Here is a 25,139-nt window from a genome sequence, read left to right as displayed (position 1 = left end):
TTGCCTTCATGATGCTGTGCAAACACAGCCTGCTATGCAAGAGAGGACTTTCAAATTCTTATTGAAAAGGTCAGACTGAACTCAAATGGTTCCTCATTGAAATGCAGCTTAATGTGGATTTGGCTAACTCTCATGGCTCAGCACCAGGCAGCAACTTCAGAGGTGTTTCTGAGAAAGGATCTTCAACCTTCTTTTGCTTCAGCCCTCCTTATTCAGGGAAGGAGAGTAAAGCACTGAGAGGTCTTCATAAAGCAAAAATTTACAGGGTCTTGCCATGGAATTGCTATAACTTGCAAGTCAAGATATCTATGCCAGACAATGTGTCTGCTGGTTTGTTGCTGGACTACATCTTACCTTAAGGGAAGAAAGAGAATTGTCATCTGTAGGTGAGATGAACAGAAAGATGAAGCTGCAGAGACGAATGTGTCATATCAAGAGTTCGTTTCAAGCTCAGGTTGGGATGGACTGGAGGGTGACATCATGGCAAAATCTTCTATTCATCCTCATTTCCTGGCTAGATCTGTGAAAGAATGATGATGACAGTTTGGAAAAGCATCACCACAAGTGTGTTTCTTTATTTTGTTGTCTGTCTTTGTTGTTGTTAAGGCTTTAAACTTGATGTATTCAATCAATTCTTCTGCTCCAGGTACATTGTGGATTAGTTAATCGCAGAAGCAAAACAGGATGCCTGATTTATTATGTATAGAGCTTTGGAAAACCATAAAAAGTGAAAACCTAGACAAGTCATCCAACTCCTCACTAATGGCCTTCAGCAACAGGGAAATGAGACTAACTGTAGTAAAAATGCAAATAAAAAGCAACATAGGAATTCAAGCCTCTGTCTTCATTACAGAATCAACAAGAAATACATTAATTCAGGCAGCCAAAAGTTTAAAGTCAAAAAAAGGAGAATAAGCCCCAGTCTTTCACATCTGCAGCTCTGACAGCAAGGAAGTCTTGCCAAATTCCTGAACACTTATATCACAATATATACCTCTTATTGCCCCACATGGGCTATAGCAGCCTATATCAGCAGTTCAGAGAACAAGTCTCCAGGAAAGAAAGGCCAGTCTTCCTGGGGGACGGGAGGAGACTCTTTTGGATTCTCTTTTATGATGAGAGTGTGAAATTATCAAGACCCATTGAACTGAACTTGAACAAAGTTTAAAGTGGGATTTCTGACCAGTCCAAAACTCCTTGTTACTTCCTCCCAGAGGTTTCTCTTGCAAGAAGGGCTCAAGCACAGTGACAACATCTACTTGAAGGGCTTTTCAGTCATGCTAAGGAGCAAGACTGATCAGCAGCTGCATGAGAAATCCTTTTCGAGGTAAGTTTGAGACAATGTGCTCTGGATAAAATGTAGGAACTTGAACAATTCAATTGTGGTATCAGCTGCTTTTGAGGAATCTATTTCACAGCCATCAGCTCATGACAACGCTTGGCTTTTAAAGACTGAGCTAGTGACATAGAGGAGAGAGATCTACATGCAGCTACCTAACCTCAAAGCCCCTTTGTGGTGAAGCATCTGATACAGCAGTAAGCCTGTGCAAACTGAATTTAGTGCTGAGAAGAGGGAGCTCAAACAGGTACAGAGCTTCACTCACTATCTGTGTTGTATATATGCAATTTCTACACTCCTCTTCGCCAATACCTCCAGATAAAACACACCAGGGAGAAACTCACACTTTCACAGGGTTTGTGTGCTCTCCTGCCCTGATAGACATCATAGCACTTTTCTCCTGGTTTACATGCGCAAATATTTGTCCGGATAAATAGAATTAGAATAGTTTGAATAAGCTTCACGTTCTCTTTGGAAGCTGAATCCTGGAAAAGATTTACAGTACAACTGCAGAAAGGAAAATGAAAGGGGAAATTGGCACTAAACAATGCATCAAGGGTAGAAACGTCCAGACTATGTGAGATGTTGGTAGCTTATAGATTTAAAGGAAATGTGTTGATGGAGACATTTCCCCAAGCTCAATCTCTATGAAAACTGTGTCACAAAACACTCAGTTGGATACAAACATTTTTTAAAACATATCTACTTTTTCTCTTTTTTTATCAGGAAAGTCACAGACAATAAGCTCAGCAGGAGCAGAACTCCTCAAGGTGGTTACATACACAGCTGGATGAACTGGACACTGTCCTAACACAACCTGTGAGCTCCAAAGGTATTAACCAGAGGGAAAGACTTGCCAAACTGTAGTTGGAGATAGACCTTTTCTTCCCAGCAAGTGTCTCAGGAACCCCAAGGAGTGTCTCCATAAAGCTATCTGCTTGGCTGGACTGCCACAGTGCTTCAGGTCCTGCTAAGACAGCCCGTGCAGCAATGTGGCCTTAGTGCTGGACTCAGAACTTGCCATGCAAAGGAAAGACAAACTGAGAGGGGTTTGAGCAGAAACCTGCTCGGCATGGTGGAAACACTCCTGGCAACGTGGCACAAGCATCTGAGGTGCAACAAAGCCAGTATTTTCCCCTCTCTTGTTACACTGCTTGTCCCACAAGGAAGCAAAGGACCACAATAACACATGTACTGTAAGAAAGGGCTTGAGTTATAATGTTGTGCCTCTCAGGACATGGTGAGAACCTTCACATGCTTCAGAAATCCAAGTGGAGATCTAGCAGGTTATGTAGATCAACTGCAGGCATAGAATGAGGGGAACAGAAAGTGGTATTCCAACCATTAAACACAGGTTCAAGCCTTAATAAGGCACAAAGTGAGGGAAATTAGAAGCTTTTAAACTGACATTATTATGCACTGCAACAACTGCCAGGAATTAGATGCTAATGTCATTCTCTTGCTTTTATTCCTCTCCAGCTCACCAACAGCCCACTCCCACTGTCTCTTCTTGCATCTGCAACTGCTCGTCGCGCAGATTTGACACCTCTCTCTTTAGACGGTGGACCCTCCTGCATCAAAATGCAACATCCTCCCCCAGAATGCCCCAAACCCAAGAACTTCACCATGGATCCAGCAATATCTCGTCCCTGAAACACCACCCCTCCCCACCCAGCATTAAGCCCCACAGGCTGGACCATAATCTGAAATCCTACTCACATAATTTCTTTCCTACCGCCACTAAATCTGTTGCTCAGAAGGAGCCACTTTAGGCATTTGAGCTTTCTCAGCCTTGTCTTCAACTTCTGTATACAGGAAACAGTAAAAAATCAATTAAAACTATTGCATTTTCCCACCTTCCTGATTTGCTGCATTTAAAAGGAAGAAACAGTCCAAGGTTGGCCAACTGGAAACTTGCAGGATGGCAACTTCTACTGCTTTCCTGCCTCCAAGAACGCAGGAATAAACCCAAACCTTCCTTCCTCCTGACCTCCAACTTCTGGCTCTGCATTACACATGCAGCCTGCAGTCAACTACTTTCTGCTACATGCACACACACCTCTCATGAAACAGAAGATCATTTCGGCCTTTGGTTGTTTCCTTTTACATGGGGACCCCAAGCCTACATTACTGCTTCTGCTCTGTCCAGTCTGCAGTTTGGCGCACCACCAAGGGCAGGAGGATTGTGTGGGCAACACATCATCCTCCAGGAGTGCTGGTCCTGTTTGGCAGCCCCTGTGTCATCCCCAGATGACTGAGTAGTGTCTCAGTGATGCTCGCAGTACAACAGAGTGTGTTCAGATACTACAGAAAATAAACTGGAACTGCAACCAAACTGGAGGATTGTCTGGGGAAAGGAGGGGGGAAACAATCCTGTGGGGCTGTTAGCACCTAGAAGCTATTTAAAACTAGAAATCAATATTATAAGGGTGTCCTGCAGCCCATATCAAGTGAACTGTGCTCTCCTCAGCCACAGGTAATGGTCTTGAATCCCCTCTGCAACCGTAGGTAACTTTGCTCCCCTTACCTGTGTGAATAGCTGATGTTTTCCAGTCACCAAGGGTACTGCACCCAAAATCAGACCATGGCAGAGGTTTAATCACAGCAGTAGCAATAAGCATGAAAATGGTGTTAATATGAAGCAAAGAACCTGGGGAGAGAGAAGGAAAAAAAAACCCCAAACCCGTACAAACCCCATTGGCAGGAGAACAGAAGACCAAGGTGAAAATCAGAAAGCCACAAGATCACAGGCAATTATGGGTGACTTTCTTGGCATCACAACTTGCAAATCAAGGCCACCTCCTGCCCCGGTGGCTGATTGCCAGGAACAAGTTCATTAACCAGCGCTAACAAATGCACGTCTGGTCTGGGCTTTAACTAGCCAGCTCCACCTCCTCTTGGCAGCTTCCCCTCCCTGACCTCCTGTGATTGCCTATGGGCCAAATGGAGCCCTGGGGAAAGTCTGGGGGATGTTTTAGCCTGCACCAGGATTAATTCAGCCCGAGAGCATGTCCTGGTGCCCTCCCATCATCTACAGGAAGAAAATCAAATCTTTCTTTTTGGTTTTTATTTCTTTAACCTTCCCTCCACATCATTGATCTTTCCTGTCTTCCTCCAGTCACCTTCACGCCAAAGGCTCAGAGCCAGCTCCGTTTTTCTTTCGGCTGATATTTGCGAGCATTTATTTTATTTTACATGTTGCTCGTTGAACTTTTTCCAGCTCATGCGTCTTATTTTAAAACTACAATTCACAAAACAGCCTAATGCTTCAAATGGTGCTGAACCGAGTGGAATAATTACCTCACTTGTTTTAAGCCTCTGCTGGAGTCCAGAATTATACACTTGGAAAATTATGATTGTTTTATTTTCTTTTTTTACTTTCACAAGATGTGTGAAAGGCAGGTTTTTATAAAGGACAGAAACCAGCCAAAACTATAATTACCACAGACAGAAAAGAATTCAGAGAAATCGTGATTTTATGATTCAGGCATTGGAGTAGAAACTCAGGATTTCATATTATTTTTGTGGCTCTGCCAGAAACTCTCTCTCTAACCTTTGCTGAGGGAGTTAATTCCTCTGTTCCTCAAATAAAATACTTTGGCACTTCCCTGTTTTATGACTGCTCCTGCAAAAACACATTCATTCCCATCTCATTGGTGAGATGTTCAACTTCACCAATAACCACAGCGATGAGGACGGTTGCAATCATCTGGCTGAATTTAATCATCTCTTGTCAAAAGCATATGCATCTTTAATCACAAGCACACAGGATACAGATGCATTGCTCAACTGACCAAAATGTCAATTCATATTGCACTGAAGATGTGTGAAGTCCAGAGCAATTACAGCAACTCTCAGGCTTCCACCTTGATACCAAGTACATATGTGAGGATGATGAAGGGCTGCAGCACCTCTTGTATGAAGACAAGCTGAGAACATTGGGGCTGTTCAGCCTGGAGAAGTTGCGTGGAGACCTCAGAGCAGCTTCCAGTGTCTGAAGGGGGCTCCAAGGGTGCTGGAGAGGGACTCTTCATCAGGGACTGTAGTGATAGGACAAGGGATGATGGGTTCAAACTGAAACAGGGAAGATTTGGGTTAGATATAAGGCAGAATTTCTTCCCTGTGAGGGTGCTGAGGCACTGGCACAGGGTGCCCAGAGAAGCTGTGGCTGCCCCATCCCTGGCAGTGTTCAAGGCCAGGTTGGACACAGGGGCTTGGAGCAACCTGCTCTAGTGGAAGGTGTCCCTGCTCGTGGCAGGGGGTTGGAACTGGATGAGCTTTAAGCTCCCTTCCAACACAAACCAGTCTGGGATTCTATGATTCTACATAAAAGAAACACTACTAAAGGCATACCCATAGTTTTTAGAATAACCTTAGAAACAGGATGCCAGAGGAGTCAGGGAGAGGAGAGTTGTGCAAGTTTCCAGGACATGATGAGGTCACTGACCTTTCAGAGTGAATTCCATTTTAAACCCCTTGAGCAAAAACTTGAATGAGAAAGGAGGAAAGTCAAGCCCCACAGGCTAAAGCCACATAGGAAGTGAGAGTCACTGGAGGCATGCGTGAAGGCAGCTGCCTTCACCCAGCACTTCAGTGTCTTGCTGGCAGCTTTGTGCACAGACTAGTGCTGATTCAGAAATTCTTTTATCTGATGCTGCCACCATGAACCATGTTTGCATTGCACACTTGTATAGAAGCTGCTGCCACCATGCCTCCAGCCCAGGGAGGCGAGGCAAGCTCATGGGTGTCTCCCTTCTTCTCTCTTCCTCCCAAGCACCAAAGAGCGGGAAGGCAGCTATGTCAACCGATCCCCCCCTTCTTTTTTCAGTGCTTTAATAAATTAAGCTGAGCAACAATAGAGATGAGAGAAAGCAGGACAATGTGGTAAATGTAGCAGAAAGAAATTTGAATTGTAATGAGGAGAACTAATCAGGAAAAGAATGGACTATAGAAAAAGCACTAATGAGTTTCTAAATAAATTCAAAAGGTTAATATTGTTCTATCCAGCAAATACGAGAAGAATCCTAATATGAAATTAAAGGCCTCACTCCAATGCCCTTGTGGCCGTATGTTAAAGCCACACAACCCACCCTCTCTATTTACCTCTCTGGCCACCACAGCCTTCTGCTGCCTCTCATAGATGGCTGTTGTACATGAGATCCCTTCAGATGAGCTACAGCTCTCCATCTCTTACGTTTCTGTATAACAAATACTTGAGTCAAAGTACAATAAGTCAATGGACAGACTCTCTTTGACACACAGAATTCGCAGCAAGATTTTTGTGACTCATTTGTGTTGGTATTAACAAACCAGTAATCAAAATGCTGTTTTCCAACCATGAGGGATGTGTGTGTATTTGTCAAGTGCTGGATGATGTAGTTTTCAAGCACACTTATAATCACTTCTATTACCAGGTGGATTGCCAGGGTGAGTAAAAAGCCACTGAGGAAAGGGTAAGTAAAAATAAAAGCTTATAAAAATAAAAAAGCTGGAGGGTTTTTGTTTGTTTACTTCTTTATATGATGTCAGTAGGTCAAAATAGAAAGCTAAGACTTTCTAGACAGAATCAAAACTGAGAATATTCAGCCCTTAATGCATCTCTTTACAAAACACAAGAAAAATTGTATTTCAGCCAAAATATGATATTTTTATGGTGAGAAAAGCAGCTTTTTTCAAAGAAACAAAAAAATATCCAATTCCCAGTAAAGAAATAGACTCGGAGGCTTCTTATAAGATCTGCTCAACTATTTTCTTGCTTGAAGGAAATGGTGCTATTACAATATTTTACCCTGAATATAAAAAGCCCTAGAATGACATCATTCTGTGGGGAGAAATCTGAGTGTATTTGTGTACATGGCTGTCCATCTGTCTTCTGAACTGCAAACCAAACCTAGAGGGAGGAGATGAGGGCAGCCACACATTCATCTCCCGCCCTGGTCGCACCATGCCAGGATATGAGTTAGGTACAGTCCCAGAGCCGTGGAACCTTGGTATGATCCAACTTCACCCACAGCAATAAATCCATCTGCACACATTTCTGTGCAGTCACACGCCGACATGCTGGCACAGCCAGTGACTCAGAGCCCATGAGGTCTGCAGGGGGCAGAGTGTGTCTGTGCTCCTCTGCCCTGCCCAGGCAGCAGCCATGGGCAGACCCCCCCATGAATGGTCCCAAGGAGCAGAGCTGCGACTGTTCTAGCTTGGCCATCAAAGGATACCTTTTGCTCCTGAAAGGGTCATTGGGTATTGGAACAAGCTTCCCAGGGCAGTGGTGGAGCCACTGTCCCTGGAAGTGTTCACACACCGTGTAGACGAGGCCCTCAGTGCCATGGGTTAGCGATGGCCTTGGCAGTGCTGGGGAACGGTTGGACTTGATGGTCTTAAAGGTCTTTTCCAACCTCTAGACTCAACCAGTAGTTGATTCTATGACTCTGTTGCTTACAGAAAATGAAAAGAATTAAGATGTGCACCTTTTTTCCTTCAGGCATGTGAATTATTCTACAGTTGGAGTAACACTCCCGTGCCAAGACTGACCATCCTATCTATTATTCACAGGCAACCTTGCAAAATGCTGCTCAGCCACTCACCTGCCATGAATAACACTGACAGGCAGGTTAAATACTTTAGCTTTCTAACCCTCCTCCTCCTCGCAGGGAAGGTGGGCATACGTGCACTGCACTGAGGCGCAGCACAGCAGTGATGTTTGATGGAGGCTTCAGTGGAGTTCCAGCCTGGTAGGCAAAGACTGAAAGCAGAAAACCTTGCACCCAAGAGACAGGAGTGGGAAATACATGGAGACAGAGACTTGACAGTCAAGACATGTAAACTCTTTGCAAGTAACCCTTTGAATGCCAGTGGGAGATGTGCACTTACCCTCACATCAGTTATGGAGAGCTCACCAGAGCTCCTCAGTGTTTCCAGGCCAACACATGAGGGCAATTAGATGGAAAGCAGTGGAGCAACTTGTGCTCCTGAGCCTAAGGTGGAAGTTTCATGGCTGAATGTTTCTGGCCTTAATCTGGCTGTAAAAGCTTAAATGCAAAAATATTTCTGAGACAAAGGGCACTGTGACGAAATTGCCAACTGGGAATAAACAGGTCAGCTCAGCATAACCCTAATGCCCCTCTAAATCACGCAGGCCCATCACCTACATCTACTGGCCTCATTATCAGGCTTGCTGAGTGTGGGAAATATGGAGAGGATTGTTTTAAAGGGTTTTGTGAGGAGAGATGACAATGGACCCTATACGATTCAATGTGAATCAAGCAGAAGCCACTTTATTGTTCTCACGATCCCTTTATATACAGAGTTTTCTATCCCTACATGCGGTCATGCGCCTTTTGATTGGTAAAAGCCCTCTTGCACGAGGCAATCATGCGGCTCGGTAAGTGTCCTTATTGAATCACCTAATTCCTGGTGTTCTTCCCATGTATCCGACTGCAGATGTTTTCTTCCTCTTATCTTCTTCTTGGTATGCGGCTGCATGCTTTTAAGAGGCCCTCATATGGCTGGGTCATCACATGTCCACTGTCCTCCAAATACGACCCCACAGTTTTGTGTGCTGGAGCCATTGGGAACCCTTGGAGACGGAGTCTGAAGCAGATGTTGAAATGGGAAAATTATCCATGTTAATTCTTTTGCAGCCTAAAATAATTAATGCAATAATGAAGGCACCATCCAGCCATGCTTTTGCTTCTGCAACCCTCATAAAAGCCCCAACAGGAAGAACCCAATGCTGCCACATTCTGCACCACAAACCTGCTGCAGGTTCATTGGGTCAGTAATACCCTGTAAAAGAATATGAGGTCTTCTCTCTTCATGAGCTTTTGATCAGTGGCCTGATGAAAGAGCAAACAAGATGAGACAGCAAATAAACCTCACTGTACACTGCTGAATACTGAAACCCTTTCAATATTCCTTTGCATGTTTTCTACACAACATCTTTTGCTTTGAGCTTCTCATCCACTCTTACAATGGTACATCATTACCGGTCCCTCATTTTGCAGGCAGGGAAACTGAGGCCCTGCTTTCATCAGAGGGGTGAAAGCAAAGACAGGACTAGACCCTGCAGCTCGTCCAACCCCAAGACTGGGTTTTCCTGCTCATTTTGCAGGTGACCTGAGGTCTCCTGAGCTAAACCAGCTGGCCCCTGCCACAGCAACACCAGGACTTGTAGCCTCTCAAGCTTTCCCTCACCCAGATGAGCCAGAGGACCTGAGGAACCCCAGGGGAGCCCACTCCCACAGTAGCAGGTTCTACAGAATTCTACTTACCATCTAAACCACAAGAACAAATAAAGAACATTGCAGAATTTATAAGAATTCTGTGTGAGAGCAGTACAAAGCTCTGTGAAACTGCTGAAAGCAAATGAGGGAGAATGTAAATATTTCATACTAAAAATGCTAAAGTTCACTGTTAAAATCACTAACACCAAACTCATCTAATATTAAGATATAATATTTGCTAAATGGAAATCTCTGAGTCGGTTTTTGCTCCTGACACAGCCCTATTGCTTTCTGGCTCTTTTATTTCCTATTAATTTTTGGCATGATGAGAAAAGCCAGTTGAGGAATGAGTAAGCGGTTGAGGCTTACAACCGCTTGTAGCTCTAATCTGTGTTTCTCTAAGCTTCTGTCCATGCTCCTGATGCTATTTTATTTTATCCTCTTCTCACTAAGGTGTGCAAAATGAGTTCAGATCACGCAGTGAGAGCTGCCATCAGCAGAGAGCTGCTTCACTGATGTTTTTCCCATCAGGTTAGTGCTGGCATAAGCAGCCAGCTGTTGCAGTGAATAAACATTTGTGGACTTGCCTCACCAGGACAGGCTGCCCTGCCTCATTTCCCAGAGTCCAGCAACGGTGAGATGAAAGTTAATGCAACTCCAGCACTGGCCACTGCCTGGATGGATCCACCTCTGCAGCCCAGGAGTAGGGACCAGAGCCACCAGCAGTGCACTGAGCTCCCTCTCATCTGACCTCTCCCAGGTCTCAGATGCACCTGAGACATCCCCCGGGCTGAGGCTTTCCTGCCCTGGTCCCAAAATGAGGAATCCTGCTAGAGGAGGGGAGAGGGGAGAAAAGCTTCTCTGGGGTTCTTATGTCTCTGCCCAGCATCAGCTGAAAGCTCTGAGGTCTGGAAAAAACAGCTTGGTAAAGGTCATGAACTGAATGCAGATTATTCATGGACATGAATTTGTCTGATGAATTATTCTCAACATATAATTCATGAAGCTGGCTCTGCTGAGCACATATAGGATGCGCCTCTGCAGCTACTCTTAATAAAAAGCAAGGCATTAAATAAGGACAGTCTCTTGCTTGAAAGCATAATATTTTCTTTGCCACAAGTATGCTCATTATTTCATTTACACACTCTCTGCTAACTAGAAACACAACCTGAGCAAGGTACATTTTCTTGTAGCTGATTACTAGGTAGCATATCACAATTGATATCTTAGCCTTCAGACCCTGCTGCAGTGTTTCCTTAGGCTCTTACCTAATTTTGATCACACAGTAATGGATTTTGAGTTGCTTACAAACATGTAGGACTATCATCTGTCAGCCACGTCCCCGCGCTGCTCATTATTTGTGCCTACCGAGCAAATTCCTTGGCAGGTTTGTCAGAAAATGCAGTGATTTTTCTGGTGCCTTCTAAATAAATAAATACTAAGAGGCAATGAAGAACCAGCCATTTCAGTACCTCCTGGTTTCTGGACTCTATAAACTGGGTTCAGACAATAAAAGCAAAACCAGAGCCCCCTTATCATGTAACACATCTTCTTAAGCTTCACTAGTCCTGCTGTTAATGCTAAAGAACTCTTCATTTTAAAAAGGCTATTTTCTGTCACTGTGGTCCCTGCTGAGCACAAGCTCCCATGTGGCATTTTCAATGGGATCTGGGAAGGTTAGAAAAATGTATTTCGTCTGTTATAGGTAGGTCTAGTTAGAGCTAATCTAATTACACAGGAATTATGGGAATCGTCTCCAAGGCGGAAGGCACTAGGCCTTAGTCCAAGAGGAATAAACTGCAATTCACGAAAGCAAGGCGGCTCAGAGATACCGACCTGGGACTGCAGCATGTAATTCAGGGGTTCCCGGGGGCTCAGGGGTGCACCGCTACGTGGTTAATTAAACTGACTTGAAAGGTTTTGCCCAATCTGGTAAATGGAAGCACATGCTTAAAGCTGAGCTTCCCTGCTTTTAGAGGCTGGGACAATATGAACACTTCAGCTGGGGTCCATCTCTGACATCAGCAGCTCTGTGGAGTTATCCCTTTCTTGACAAGTTATAGAAGTCTCTGTAGAGGCTTTGAGCCACACGTGATGTTTGTAACTCCTGCGGTATTTTGCCATGACAAAAGAGACAAATTGACTGGGAGTGTTTGGGACTGTTGCTTGGTTTGGCGCTCGAGCCCAGCATCAGAGAACTTTAGGAGATGGAGAAAACAGAAAAGCTATTTTAAAAATGAGTGCAACTCTTCGAATCTCCTCAATAGTTCAAGTGCACTCTTGGTTCAGGACAAATACTCAATTTAACTCGTATCCAAACTCCCAATCTCTTTTGTCACCAGTTATTTTCCAAGGCACTGAACAAGAGAGCTCTGAATTTACATTCAAAAGACACAGATAAAACACAAAGCCCTTCTGCTCCCCCCCCCCCCAGAGACTCACGCAACCCAGACTCCTGACAAACTCTAGACCTTGGGGAAGTTCAAACCCAGAACAAGACAGAACGAAATTCCAAGACTATGGAAATAATGACAGTGTCTAAACATTACAAGTAAATTTCCAAACTTATCAGGGCAAATCAAAATCCAGGACGGGTCACACCAATTGATGTAATCCTGCTTTACAAGACCAAGGGCTTTCTTTAGATCTGTGTCACATTCTCTTCACCATCTTACCCTGTGACCTATAAAATTGCTTCTCCACTTATTCCACAGATGGGAGAAACCAAAGCAAGCAGGACCTAAGCCAGGCATTTTTCTTGGCCATGTCCAATCCCTGGAGCTCATTAGGAAAGTTGGATGTAATCATCCCCTTGAAAAATACACATCTATTAAATGGGAGCTGATGAGAAGATTCTCTTTCAAATGTTCTCTTGATTTTGAAAAGAAGGTCCAGAAGATATTTTTAAAGCTCAAATTAAAAATGCTCAATTAGATGAATTATTTTTAAAATTGCAGGAAATCATTAATTCTGTTCAACTCAATAAAATTGATTGACATCAGCAAAATGTCCAGATCCCAGCTCCTCCTTCTGATTCGAAATCTCATGTGCTTTCCTCGGAAAAGAAAGTAACTTATACTTTGTTATCGAACCAGACATTGTCATCATCCTCCTGATTCTTCTCTTCATAATCACTTGTTAAGAGCAGTTTTCCCATTCTTAAGCAAATATTTCGGGTGTTTCTCACACACACACAAGTACCTCTCACAGATGAGGTCACTAAAGAGCAGGTCACTGTTGGCTGAGTATCATTTGCACATGGACATGCAACAAGCCCTGCAAGTGCTCACCTTCTCCTGCGCTGCGTTGGTAAATCCACAGCAGTGTCACTCAGAGGGACAGCAGGATGGACACAGAATGTGTTCCCTTTCCACTCACCATGGGGAACAACTAGAAGTGGACAGAGTGCAGATCCTCAGGATGTTCCCCTCCTGATCCGTGTTTTGTGTAAGAAAGGGTCCTCGTGCTTCTCTCGGCTGTGAACACGATGCACTTCTGCACTGAGAAAAGTAGCCTTGGCTGACTCAGAGTACCTACACAATGTCAAAAACCACCTTGGGCCTTATAGCCACAAGGCAAGGTTTAGGCATGAAATCACCACATTTTAGAAACACCCTTTCCCTGCAGTCAAAGCACCACCAGCTCAAGGGGTATCGTAATAGCAGGGTACACAGAGCATCCCAAGGACCCATGGAGATACCATGGAAAGCTTTAGCACAAGAAAGTTGCTTCCCCTGTTGGAAATATGAATGCCTGGGGTTTTCTCTTCTACATCTTAATTTTCCACTCATCTCCTCCACAGTTTAAAGACAAAATGGATCCGGTGGACTTCAAGAAGAAAAACAAGAGAAAAGCATAAGCCCTTCCACATTTATTGCCCCCGAGCCTACTCAACCTAGTAATTTCCACAGGGAGTCCTTCCAAATGCAGGAAGCGTTGTGCTTACACACATACCAAGAGCAAGTCAAGGCCCCTTTGACACTTCAGAGAACATTGGGGTCTTTGTGGGCACAAAAACACACCTCCAGCTTTCCACACAGACCTTGGAGGGGTCGTGCACAGGAAGGACAAGCCCAACAGATTTTGATGTTGCAGGGCTTGGAGCTAAACGTCAGCTATTGCAGTGGAAGTAAATCAAAAAGCACTGACAGGTTTAACTCTCAGCAGGACACGTTATGCTGTGGAGTGTACGTGTGGGAAATAAAGGATAAACTGAACAGATGAAACTGCTTCAGACAGCATCTTTATCCAACCAGCAGAAAATCAGCTGCTCAGCACTGGGCTTAGTTTATTTGTAAGAGCTGGGCAGCCTGACATAAAAATGCAAAGGAGTGTCCCTAAGATTCATTTTCACCATTGTTCTGTGCTAACTTGACATAAAGAGACTGGTGCTTCGGCTCAATGAGCTCTGGAGAAGTGAAACCATTGCTGCCCTCCCTCAGGAGCCTTGCATAACCCCGAGCACTAAACTATGGATTTGTTAGCTTGAGTGTCCCCTTGGATCTCATTAACCACCGTGGGTCAGGTGGGGACAAGAAGGCTCTCAGAAGCCTTGTGAGACCTATTGACTGCACTTGACATCCCTTCCCCTGTGCGCTGGGGTGGTCACAGCCAGCATCTGCAAAAGCATTTGCTGCCTCTCCCCAGCTCCTCCTGCAAACTGGGTTTGCCACAGAGCAGTGTCAGTCCCTGCCACTGGTGTCCAGGGCTATTTCCCACTCAGGTAGCTATTGACTACCCATACTGAACCCATACAGAAACTGAAAGCAGTGAGTTAAGGAGAAAAACTCAAAGGAAAAAGTCTTCCCTTGCATGGGAACGACATGTTAAATTTACACCCACAAAAGCACATAATAATTACCCAGGCCTCTGTTTGCACGGTAATTACAATTAAATGGTTTAAGGAGGAAGAGGAGTCTTGCATATCAGCGCGGTTGGTTTTCTATTCAACTCCTCCATCTTAAATTCCTCTCTCCTCTGCAGCAAAGGATACCCTTTGGCTATGACCCTGGGGACCTGCTCCAGGTCTGTGGGATGCTGCTGCTCAGGATGGGCTGTGGGGAACTTCATGCCCCATATCCCACCCCTGACACCAGGACTACTATGCAGGGGTGAAACAGCGCCCTAGGCGTGACTTTGTGGCTGTCTCGGCAATATTTAAATGCACTCTTCAGCTCCACCAGAATAAACCCTCATTAGCTTTCCAGTCTCTCCTGTCTGCGTGAGAGAAAACTCCTTGACTCCCTAAATAAATGGCCAACTGCTGTGTAGGTTCAGCTGGGACCAAGCACAGTGACTGCACCTACAGAGGCGGGACCATCCCCCACCATCCTCGGTGGCAGATGAGGAGCTTCACAGCGTGGGGGTGATGGTGCTGGGGCTCGGACACACCTCACCTCAAACACCAATACAAACTCCCAGCTTGAGGCATTAAAACTGATTTTCCAGGGACAGCTGCACCCGAGCGAGGGGCTGTCTGAGGATCCAGAGGAAAAACCATTCTGCAGCGAGCCGGCCAGGCTGAGGAAGAGGACTCAAGCCGTGTATTATTTATAAATCTTAAGGTCTCTCAAATTGCCTTCTATCAGGCTCGGCTGGCCCAGCACCAGCTCCGGGCTTACAGCATGCGGTATGTACCTTCAGGGACAGCCCCAGGTCCTCCCTTTGAGGAACCTGCTTTGCCATTCCATGCTTTTTGGGAGGGAGCCAAGTGCTGCCACATGAGTGACACACATTTTAGGGGTCACGCATGGCAGTGGCACAGGACACAGGTACCTGTGCACACACCCTGACTCAGGGCTGGCTGCTACTGTCAGTACTCAGTAGCACCGCTGCTGGAGCATCCTCTGGCCCTCACTGGCTTGCAGCGAGCGTGTAGGTGACAGATTTCATATTTTCTGTGGGAAATGAAATTCAATCTCGCACAAATAATTGCGTTTGTTTTCCCCTACAGGGTCCAATCAGGCAGAGCCAGCTATTGAAAAAGCCAAGCACTCATCAAATCAGCTTCTCTTCTCATTTTCAATACCACAGGTTCCAAATTTTTCTCCTGGATGGGCGATTCTAACTTAAATACTTGGGCATCAGCTGTGTCCCAGCTTTCAGGGAATCAGATCAAAACTGGGGGGAGCAGATATCTTTATACATGTGAACAGGAGTTTTTAAACAGCCTTTTTGTTGCAATGAAAGATAGGAGAAAACCAGCAGTTCTGAAACTGAGTTTGCAATATGAGCTCAATCTACTTTACCCCAGCAAATCTACAGCTGTTTTAAGGGCTGGTGTGCTTTTAAGAGCACACACATCTTTTCCTGTTCCAAAGGGATAGTGGTGCCATGCAATAGGCTGGTCCGTGCAGCAAGGCCAGGCTGCCACCAGCCTCACACCCAGAGCTGATGCTTGGGACACCCAAGGGTGCAGCTGGGGACCTGAGACCCCAAAACTCAACCCCCCGCCTGGCAGGCTCGTGGAAGGAGCTTTTCGGTGTGGGGAGGGTTAACTCCTGCACTTGCCATGCGTGGGGCTTTGTCCCCCTCTGGTGACTGGTTATGGAAGGACGGAGCAGAATGAACTCAGAAAGCCACAGCTATGGCTCAGACACAGGATGGGGTTGGCATCATCCTGGACTGGGTCAGTCTGCATAGCAACACAGGTAGAAAGACATGGCTACAGCATGGCTAAAACAAATGAAATAAAAAACTTCAATTTAAAAAGCTCCGTTAAAAAAGCAGCTCAGTGCCATGGAACCTCCCTGGGGCAGAGACCACACAGAGGCTGGTTTTCATAGAATCATATGAATCACAGAATCCCAGACTGGTTTGTGTTGAAGGGACCTTAAAGCTCATCCAGTTCCAACCCCCTGCCACGGGCAGGGACACCTTCCACTAGAGCAGGTTGCTCCAAGCCCCTGTGTCCAACCTGGCCTTGAACACTGCCAGGGATGGGGCAGCCACAGCTTCTCTGGGCACCCTGGGCCAGCGCCTCAGCACCCTCACAGGGAAGAGCTTCTGCCTCAGAGCTCATCTCAATCTCCCCTCTGGCAGGTTAAAGCCATTCCTCTTGTCCTGTCCCTACAGGCCCTTGCCCAAAGCCCCTCTCCAGGTTTCCTGGAGCCCCTTTAGGCACTGGAGCTGCTCTAAGGTCTCCCCTTCAGGAGCCTTCTCTTCTCCAGGCTGCCCCAGCCCAGCTCTCTCAGCCTGGCTCCAGAGCAGAGCTGCTCCAGCCCTCGCAGCATCCGCATGGCCAGAGGATAAACGGCTGGTTTTGCACCTTCCCCAGTGGGAGTGTAAGCAGAGGTGCTGCACTGGTCTGAGAACACCCCCAGTAAAAGCAGGCAATACATTGCATATGTGAAGATTTCGTACCTGCAGAGCAAGGTGCCGCTCACCAGCCTAGAAGGGAAGTTATCGCTGCTCCCCTGAAGGCCACGTCTGAATGATGTGCTTTCCCCAGTTCTGATTTGAGATAAAGAAAGGCTGGATAGTTCCCAGTGAAAGCAAACACCATCCTCAGAGAAAGGTGAATCCCCATTTTTCCATTAAAGGAAGCCCTGTATGAGTCTTTTTTGGCCAGCCCATCTGTTCGTCTACATAAGGCACACTGGAGATATGAGCATTAGTGGAGGAAGTGTTTACTCCTTGTCTATGATCCAACCAGGAAAAAAAATACCATTTCACCTTCTACTGAGAATGAGGAAAGGAATACTTGTTTTCTAACCACACTGTTCTGCCAGATTCACTAGGAATCCACCTGAATGCTCTCCAAACTCCTTTCATTCCCATAAGGAAAAGGTTTCACTTTTTTGAAAGTATTAATTAAAAGAAGAAAAGTTCCACCTTGGAAATCTCAGGTATTATCATTTTATAGCTCTGTCATACATTAAACTGTAGACCTGAAAAATGCTTTAACAGCAAAAGATAACCTGCTTGGTTATATTGTCTTAAAAGATGCAATCAATAACTATATCATATGTTTGAGGAAATTTGGAGAAACAAATAGGGGTGGGTTTGGTTGAAATGGTTTGGAAACATGCCCTGAGGCACGTTTGAGGCACAGCCCTGCACTCACAGGCAAAGCTGCTCACAGGCACAGCAGCCTCTACGGGCAGGTGCATTTGGATGTCTGTGATTTTGTTTTTCAGAAGCGAACTCAAAGCCATTTAAAAAGCATTTTAGAGGTGAGTGGAGCATTTTCCTAAATGCTTTTCCATTCCCTGCAACCCCTGGCATTTGAAGGTTTAGCTGTTCAATACAGAGAATAGCACAGGGAAGGCAAAGGCCAAACACAAAACCCTGTTGCAGCTGCCACGGGCAGGGACACCTTCCACTGGAGCAGGTTGCTCCAAGCCCTGACATGGTGAGAAATGTCACCCCACCCACACCCTTCCCCTGCAACAGGGTCCTGGAGCTTCTCCAGGTCTGTAAGAGCAGCTCTGCAGAGCTTATGGGAGAAGCTCCTCCAGGCAGGTCTGGTCTAGCACCGTTAGAAATAAGGATGAAGAGGCGCTGCAAGGATTTATGCATTCCCAGCCTATGTCTGCTGCCTGGCAATAAGGAGGTGCTGCATTAGCCCCATCCATCCCCAGGGAATGGTAGGAAACAGCACTTCCCTATCCCTGCTCTTTTTTTCCCCCTAGTTTCTCTGTTTCTAGCCATTCCTCTTTGCTTCATGAGTCGTCTGCTGGTGTCCTCTAGTGGTTCCCTCCTGCACAAGGAACACCAGCTTCCTTGGCTAATTTATGTCAGAAGCACTGTAAAAGCATCTGGGGGAAGGAAAACCACCAGCTTTTGACAGGACTCAAAGGAATATAAAAATAGATTAAATTCCTCTCCCTCATTTATGTACTTAAAAGTTAGAGCAAAATTCAGTCTGTCCTAATATTAAGGACATTTTAGGAAAGGTAACAAACAGCACCATGATTCAATGCTTTTGAAGTGATGGCTTGCTATAAATATAGAAAAAAAATCAGAAATGGCCAATAGAACGATTAATTAAAATGTGAAAGCAGATAAATAATGAATAGCAGTGTCATGTATTCATTAAGATTCTACAAATGAAAAATCTCTCTCCCGGTTATTCCTTTGATGAATCTAGCCCAAATATACTTGACCTGCAACATGAAAAATTCAGGCTGCTCGTATTTCACTCTGTATCATGCATTCTCAGATCCTCACATCTCAAAGCCAAGAATTGCAAATGCCTAATCACAGCACTGATACTGACCTCTTTCTCTAGCCTTAGACAAGCCATTTAACCTGCCATAGTCTTAAGGCAAGAATGTCTCTAATAAATCTTTATGAAGTTACGCATGATTTTGTGAAGTTGGGAGACCCTTGCAAGGAGAGCAGTTGGCTGGTGTGGGTCCAGGGCTGTGGACAGAAATGTCAGTGTTTGGTCCAAGGGCTCCTGAGATCCCCTTATTTACTCAGGGGATCATCTTAGACAAGAAGATCATAGAATCCCAGACTGGTTTGAGTTGGAAGGGACTTTAAAGCTCATCCAGCCACAGGCAGGGACACCTTCCACTAGAGCAGGTTGCTCCAAGCCCCTGTGTCCAACCTGGCCTTGAACACTGCCAGGGATGGGGCAGCCACAGCTTCTCTGGGCACCCTGTGCCAGCGCCTCAGCATCCTCACAGGGAAGAACTTCCTTATCTCCAATCTGAACTTCCCCTGTTTCAGTTTGAACCCACCACCCCTTGTCCTGTCACTACAGTCCCTGATGAAGAGTCCCTCTCCAGCGTCCTTGTAGCCCCCTTCAGACACTGGAAGCTGCTCTGAGGTCTCCACGCAGCTTCTCTTCTCCAGGCAGAACAGACCCAACTTTCCCACTGTGCAGAGGGAGAGCTGGAGGGCAGATGGGCACTGGAGCCTCCTCACATGGCCAGTGGGTGCCTCAGCCCAGCAATTCCCTTTGATAACACAGAAAACACTTTCACTAAACATCAGAATCAGGTTCCTGAAGCACGGTTGTTAATAAAAGACCTGCTTTCCCCTGGGCTTTGTCAGCTCGACACTTCAAAGCTCATTTTACACGCAGGCCAATGCTGTGTTTTAAAAAGCAAACGTTAACATGAGCTCTTGAGCCACTTGAATAAAAGTATCAGAAGCCCCCTCTCCTTCCCCCTCCATCAAATTAAAACCCAAACAGATGGATTTAACATTGCAATTGTTTTTCTGATACATCTTTACTCCTCTGATGAGCTCCCTGGACTTGTGTTGCCCCCTCAACGTCACCAGCATCACCTCTCTACTCCGCTGGGTGCAAACTTCACCCACAGTAGTACCTATTTTAGAAGTCATGGTCCCTTCCAACCCAAACCATTCTATGACAAACAGAGTTACAGATGTTGGAAAGGGGAGATAGGAATGCACCCATAGAATGGGATCTTCTTCCATAACTGCAAAACAGAAAACAAACCCAGCTGACACAGACCAAAGAATGGAATGTAATAATCAATGTGCCCAGAGGGTGTTTGAGCACCTCACTTCTTTTCTGTCAGACAAAGGTTGATACTGCTACAGGCTATCTGAGACAGACAAGCTGGAGCTGGAGACTGCAGCCCCGATAGGTGAAGGGCTGGAGATGCCCGTTTCCTGATCTGCATTTATCTCACACCTCTTGTCTGGGTTGCTCTGCAGAGGCCATTGTTAACACTCTCTTCTTCACAAGCTCTCCAGCTGCTCCCGTTCATGGTGAGGCAACATGGGCCCACCAGCCCAGCATAAGTATGGTGATCCAGAACCACCTCAGACCCTTTGCTGTGAGGTTTCACACCTATGAGAGCTCGTAGGCAGCCTAAATCTGGCCACATCTTTCATCGCTGGCCAGAAAGGAACTTCTTTATCCTCTCACAGGAGAGCAATACTTTAACTCTCTCTTTTTAACATCACTTGTCCTAGGACAAAGCCCAAGCCCCCGCAAAAACAGGCTTTCAGCTGAAGCACAGCATTAGCTCAGTGAAGTTCACCTTTGGGTTTCCTTGACTGGGCTTTTTGGAGGTTGTCTCTTGCTCAGACTCCCACGAAGATCAACGACATGGAGGTGGTGTCCTGCAAGAAGATGCTGGTCCCAGCAAGCTGTGCCAAGAGGACCTGGCTCTCAGCTTCCGTGTCACTGGTGGTGCTTCAGGCCCCATGAGCCACAGCCAGGGTAAAGGCACCTGATGTAAGGGCTGCAGCACTGCAGGCAGCAGCACGAGCCAAGCAAGACTGGCTGACTATGCACATGGAGAGCTTGGCTCCTCTCGCGACCAGAGGACAAACCCCTCCCAGCATTAAATCAGAGCATGTAAATCGGGTGCTGTCTGCTGGTAGGGATAAACTGTGAGAGATGCAAGGTCTCAAGGCAAGGGACAACTCCTGAAGCCATGAATTCAAAGGAGAATTAGAAGAAAGATATACTACTTCTAGTTATGTGGACAGTTAATTGCAATGTATATTAAGCTTATATTTATTGTAATTACTGAATAATTTCTATCACCGTGCAGTTGACAGAAATTGTATGAAGAAATGAGAATGAATTTCAATTATTTTAAGTGCTTCGAATGCGTGAGAAATATTTTTAAGATACAGTGAAAGGTTCTAAATCTAATTACAACACTAAGTTCCAGAAAGCTCTGTTTTAGCTAATGCTTTTTCCTAGCAATTAAAAAATGGTTGATGGTGCAGTTACACTCTGAGGTGTAAAATTTCTGCAACCAAGATAATTTTATATTTAAAAATAATCAGAAAACATAAGATATGAGAAGTGGTTCTATTTGGAGGGTTTCTATTATCTTCTCCAGACACATTTTGTAGTTCCAGTGTAAGTCTCGCAACACAAAAGGTGGGGTGAAGTGGAGAAAAAGAAGGAAGGAAAAGAGTCAAAACAAGAATGAATGCATTGTAACTCCCCTCAGAAAGGATCATCCCAGTCTCCATCAGAGAAGCCTGCAGTTAAGGTTCATTTCAAATGGAAGAATAATCTCACACAGGAGAGTAAGAAGATTAAAAGTCAAAAGACAGAATAAAAATTCTTAATGTAATTTTGTTTGTTTTCCAAATCTCGTGATTTAAAGATTATGATTTAGTGGGTTGTGGGGGTTTTTTTGCTTTCTTTTTGCCCCTTTCCATTTCCTGAGCTGGCAGCGCTGTAGCTTTGGAGAAGCAACCAAAACCTCTTTGGAAAAGACAGTCTTTACACAAAGTCCAGGGCCAAGTTCCCTCACTCAGACATCCAAGAATCTGCCCTGGCACAACCTTATGTCTTGTGGGAATCAAGCTGATCTCAGCCCCAGCTAATGCCAGGCGCCTGGAACAAGAAAAGCAAAGGAAGCATTTGTGTCAAAGTCCAAAGGAAACAAGTCTCCCAGTCACCTAGAAGCAGGTATATTTCTTCCAGGAGCTGGTAGGTCATTGAATCATAAAATGGTTTGGATTGGAATGGACCTTAAAGATCATCTAGTTCCAACCTTCCCCTCTTTTTACTTTTGTCTCTCTGCTTGGACCAGAGCTCCAGCAGTCATGGTGGGCCAGGCTGCCCATCTTTGAAAAGGCTTTTTTAGATAGTTACAAGCAGCTAGAATTTGAGCTGTTAAGATTTATTAGTGGCTTAGGAAATAGCAGATGAAAACTCAAAGACCACGCTATCACTCACCAATAACAAATGTTTCTCTCTTGAAAATGAAAATCTTATATAAAGAAGCATTCATTACCATCCATCACGCTACTTCTGCAGAGTCAGTCTTCACTGTACCCTGGGCTGGACCGATCCCAGAGGTGCAGCATTGTTTTGAAATGAGCAAATTCTCCCTAAATCTTTATCCCACTTGACTTCCCTTGCTCATTTACAGCAACTGCATCTGCGCTGAATTCCATAACATTATTCCTGCTGACTTCCATGAACAGGATTGAGCTTCAGGACTGCATAGCCAAAGGCTGGGATCTCCAAGAGAGTCTGGGAGTCTCAGGTCTATTTTACTGAAAGATGCAGAGAAGGATAATAAAATCCTTAAGCAACTATTTAAACATTGAAGCTCAGGAGATGCCATCAGCTTCAGTGGTGAAGACTGGAAACCGACACTGGGCTCTTGTCCAGAAATGCCGTTAGGCTGACAACCACTTGGATCTCCTGGGCATCACCACACGGCAGGCACAGGCACCACTTTCTTAAACAACCATCAGCTGAGGGCTGCAGATCCTTCATGGCACATCCAGTTATGCAGAGACCACATGATGCCTCCGTACTCCATCAGAGCATCTCTTGGCATTCCAGATTGCTAAATAAGAGCACTGCTTTGCCCAGTGATTTGGCAGATGTAGTGCTGGGCAGGTCTTGCAACTGCTGACACAAGTATCCCTGCTCTTCAATTCATGTGGAAGAAGTGGCTACCAATTCTGGTCACTTTTGTTTGCTGTAATTTACAGGTTTAAATATTAATTCAATTGGTGGGTTATTGTGATGCTCAAGGAAGAAATACATTGATTTACCTGAATAAAAACCCTGGCATTTAAAAGTCTAGTTATTAAACAGTATATCCAGATTCCCATGTCATCCCCTGAGATACTCAGCTTTAGAAATAGGCAGATGTTGTTACCATGGTCCATGGCCAATACTCAGGTTGCTAAAGTTGGGTAGGAGAGGACCAACTAAACACACTGACCTCTTTGCCTTGCAGAAATCAGTTCTTTTTCCTTCATGCTCAGAGATTTGATCAGCTAAGAAAAGACACAGGAAATTCCTGTTGCAAGCACATCAGCTGGGTAACTGGATGAAGATGTGCTGGCAGAAGTGCCTGGAGGCACAAGGCAGGTATGGACCAGCTGATGTGGATTTACAGGAAAGCATTGGACTGTGAGGAAAATAAGGTGGAGGAGAGCTAGCGTGAGCATGAGGCCAAGTGGCAGGGTAATGCAAGGCTTCAGGGGGACAGCCTGGAAGCAAAGCAAAGAAGAAAAGTGGAGGGAATCAGAAGGAAGTGAAATGTGGAAAGCAAAATGTTCAGTGCAATAAAATGCAATGAGCCAGCTGTGTTTTCCCCTGGTGTATGGGTAAACTGAAAGGAGCCGTGCTGACACCACTTCAGTCAGAAAACATGGAACCGAAGTTGGTGGGATCAAACTCAGGATTTGTTTTAATGTAGCACCAGCTCCCTTGGATCATAGAATCACAGGCTGGTTTGAGATGGAAGCTCATCCAGTTCCAACACCCTGTCACAGGCAGGGACACCTTCCACTAGACCAGGTTGCTCAAATATAATATAGATATATGGATATGTATAAGGACATATGGCTTCTATGTCAGTGCAACACAACTTCAAGTATCATCACCAATTAAATCCAAACAGTTTCACTTACCGACTCCAGGGAAAACTGCAGTGCAAGGAGCAGCCTGCACACACTCAGGAACCAGGTTGGACCAGATGCTCTGTAGTGCAGCTTCCGTGATGGAGGCACAGACTCAGGAATCTGCTCAGCACAGATGGAAGTTTGAGATTCTGGGATTAAATCATATGTGGCCTCCAAAAGTGTCTGTTATTTACAGATGGAATATCAAAATCACAAGCAATGTTTCTGCTATTCATCTGCACAGCAGGATTTAGGGTTAGCTGGCATCTTTTTATCTTCAGACAGTTGCTGAGATGTCCTCAGTTTTCCTGTGTACATTTTGTTAGGGAATCCAATCGTATACTTTTGATTTTTCAAATACAACAAAACCTCAGAGGCTCTGTAGGGAATAAGATGTTCCAACAAGCTCTTGAAACTAAGTACGAGAGTGACCTGAACAGCATCTGGAAACGTTGGCAACAAGAAAACATTTGCAAGCAAAGGAATGATGAATCAAGCAGTTTAAATGACTCTAACCTTATCTGAATGAAGGTCTAAAGAAGAGTTAGGAGAACTTATTTTAACAAATTGGAACAGATTGCCAAGGGATGCAGCAGCTTTTCCATCACTTCATATCTTTCAAAGAAGATTGAATTTTATATATACACACATTTTCATTCCAGGTCAACCAGAAGTTATTGGGATGGATGTAACACTGAGTGAAATCCTGTGACTTTTGTTACACAAGAAGTTAGCCTGGGTTATAACATTAATCTCTCTACTTCTCCTAAAAACCTATGGCTGAACTAATAACTTCATTTGGAATAGAAAGAAAAAAAGCCTTCATTTTAATTATAACAGCAACTCAGGCTATGCACCTACTGAAACCCAAGACAAAAGTAACAGCTTTTATATACATTAAGTAGGAATTTGCAACCACTGATGTTTCAATAGGATTTCATTGCAACCTTAAATAAATTATGACTATGTTCTATCACCATTTTAAAAAGCCATTTTTATCTTTATCTGATAAAGAACATGAGCCAAACAAGAATCTGAAAGCTCCCAGATTCCTGAGACAACACAGAGATTTCTACGATGAATTCCTGTGAAAAATAACACCTATTTTCAGTAGAGAAAGAAACAGGATTTCTCTGCAATGTATTAGAGCATTTTCCTAACACAAAATTCGATATCAGAGACTGGGGACTTTCTAGAACATTTTCCATATTTGCCCAATTTGAAGTTTTTACACCAGGATCTTTCTCCGT

General features: G+C 44.9%; 1 long non-coding RNA gene across 1 annotated transcript; it reads right to left on the bottom strand.

Moving 5' to 3' along the window:
• Window positions 1–5,038: 5,038 nt before the first annotated feature.
• Window positions 5,039–24,452, bottom strand: LOC115615246. Its single transcript, XR_003993996.1, has 2 exons — window positions 23,899–24,452; window positions 5,039–5,413 (listed from the first exon to the last, which is right to left on the bottom strand). It is a non-coding gene; the product is annotated as an uncharacterized LOC115615246 (long non-coding RNA).
• Between the last annotated feature and the right edge of the window lie 687 nt (window positions 24,453–25,139).

Source organism: Strigops habroptila, chromosome 13 (assembly GCF_004027225.2).
Source record: "Strigops habroptila isolate Jane chromosome 13, bStrHab1.2.pri, whole genome shotgun sequence".
Lineage (NCBI taxonomy): Eukaryota > Metazoa > Chordata > Aves > Psittaciformes > Psittacidae > Strigops > Strigops habroptila.
Note: the sequence above shows the minus strand (reverse complement) of the source record. Positions and strands in the feature narration are given on the sequence as shown.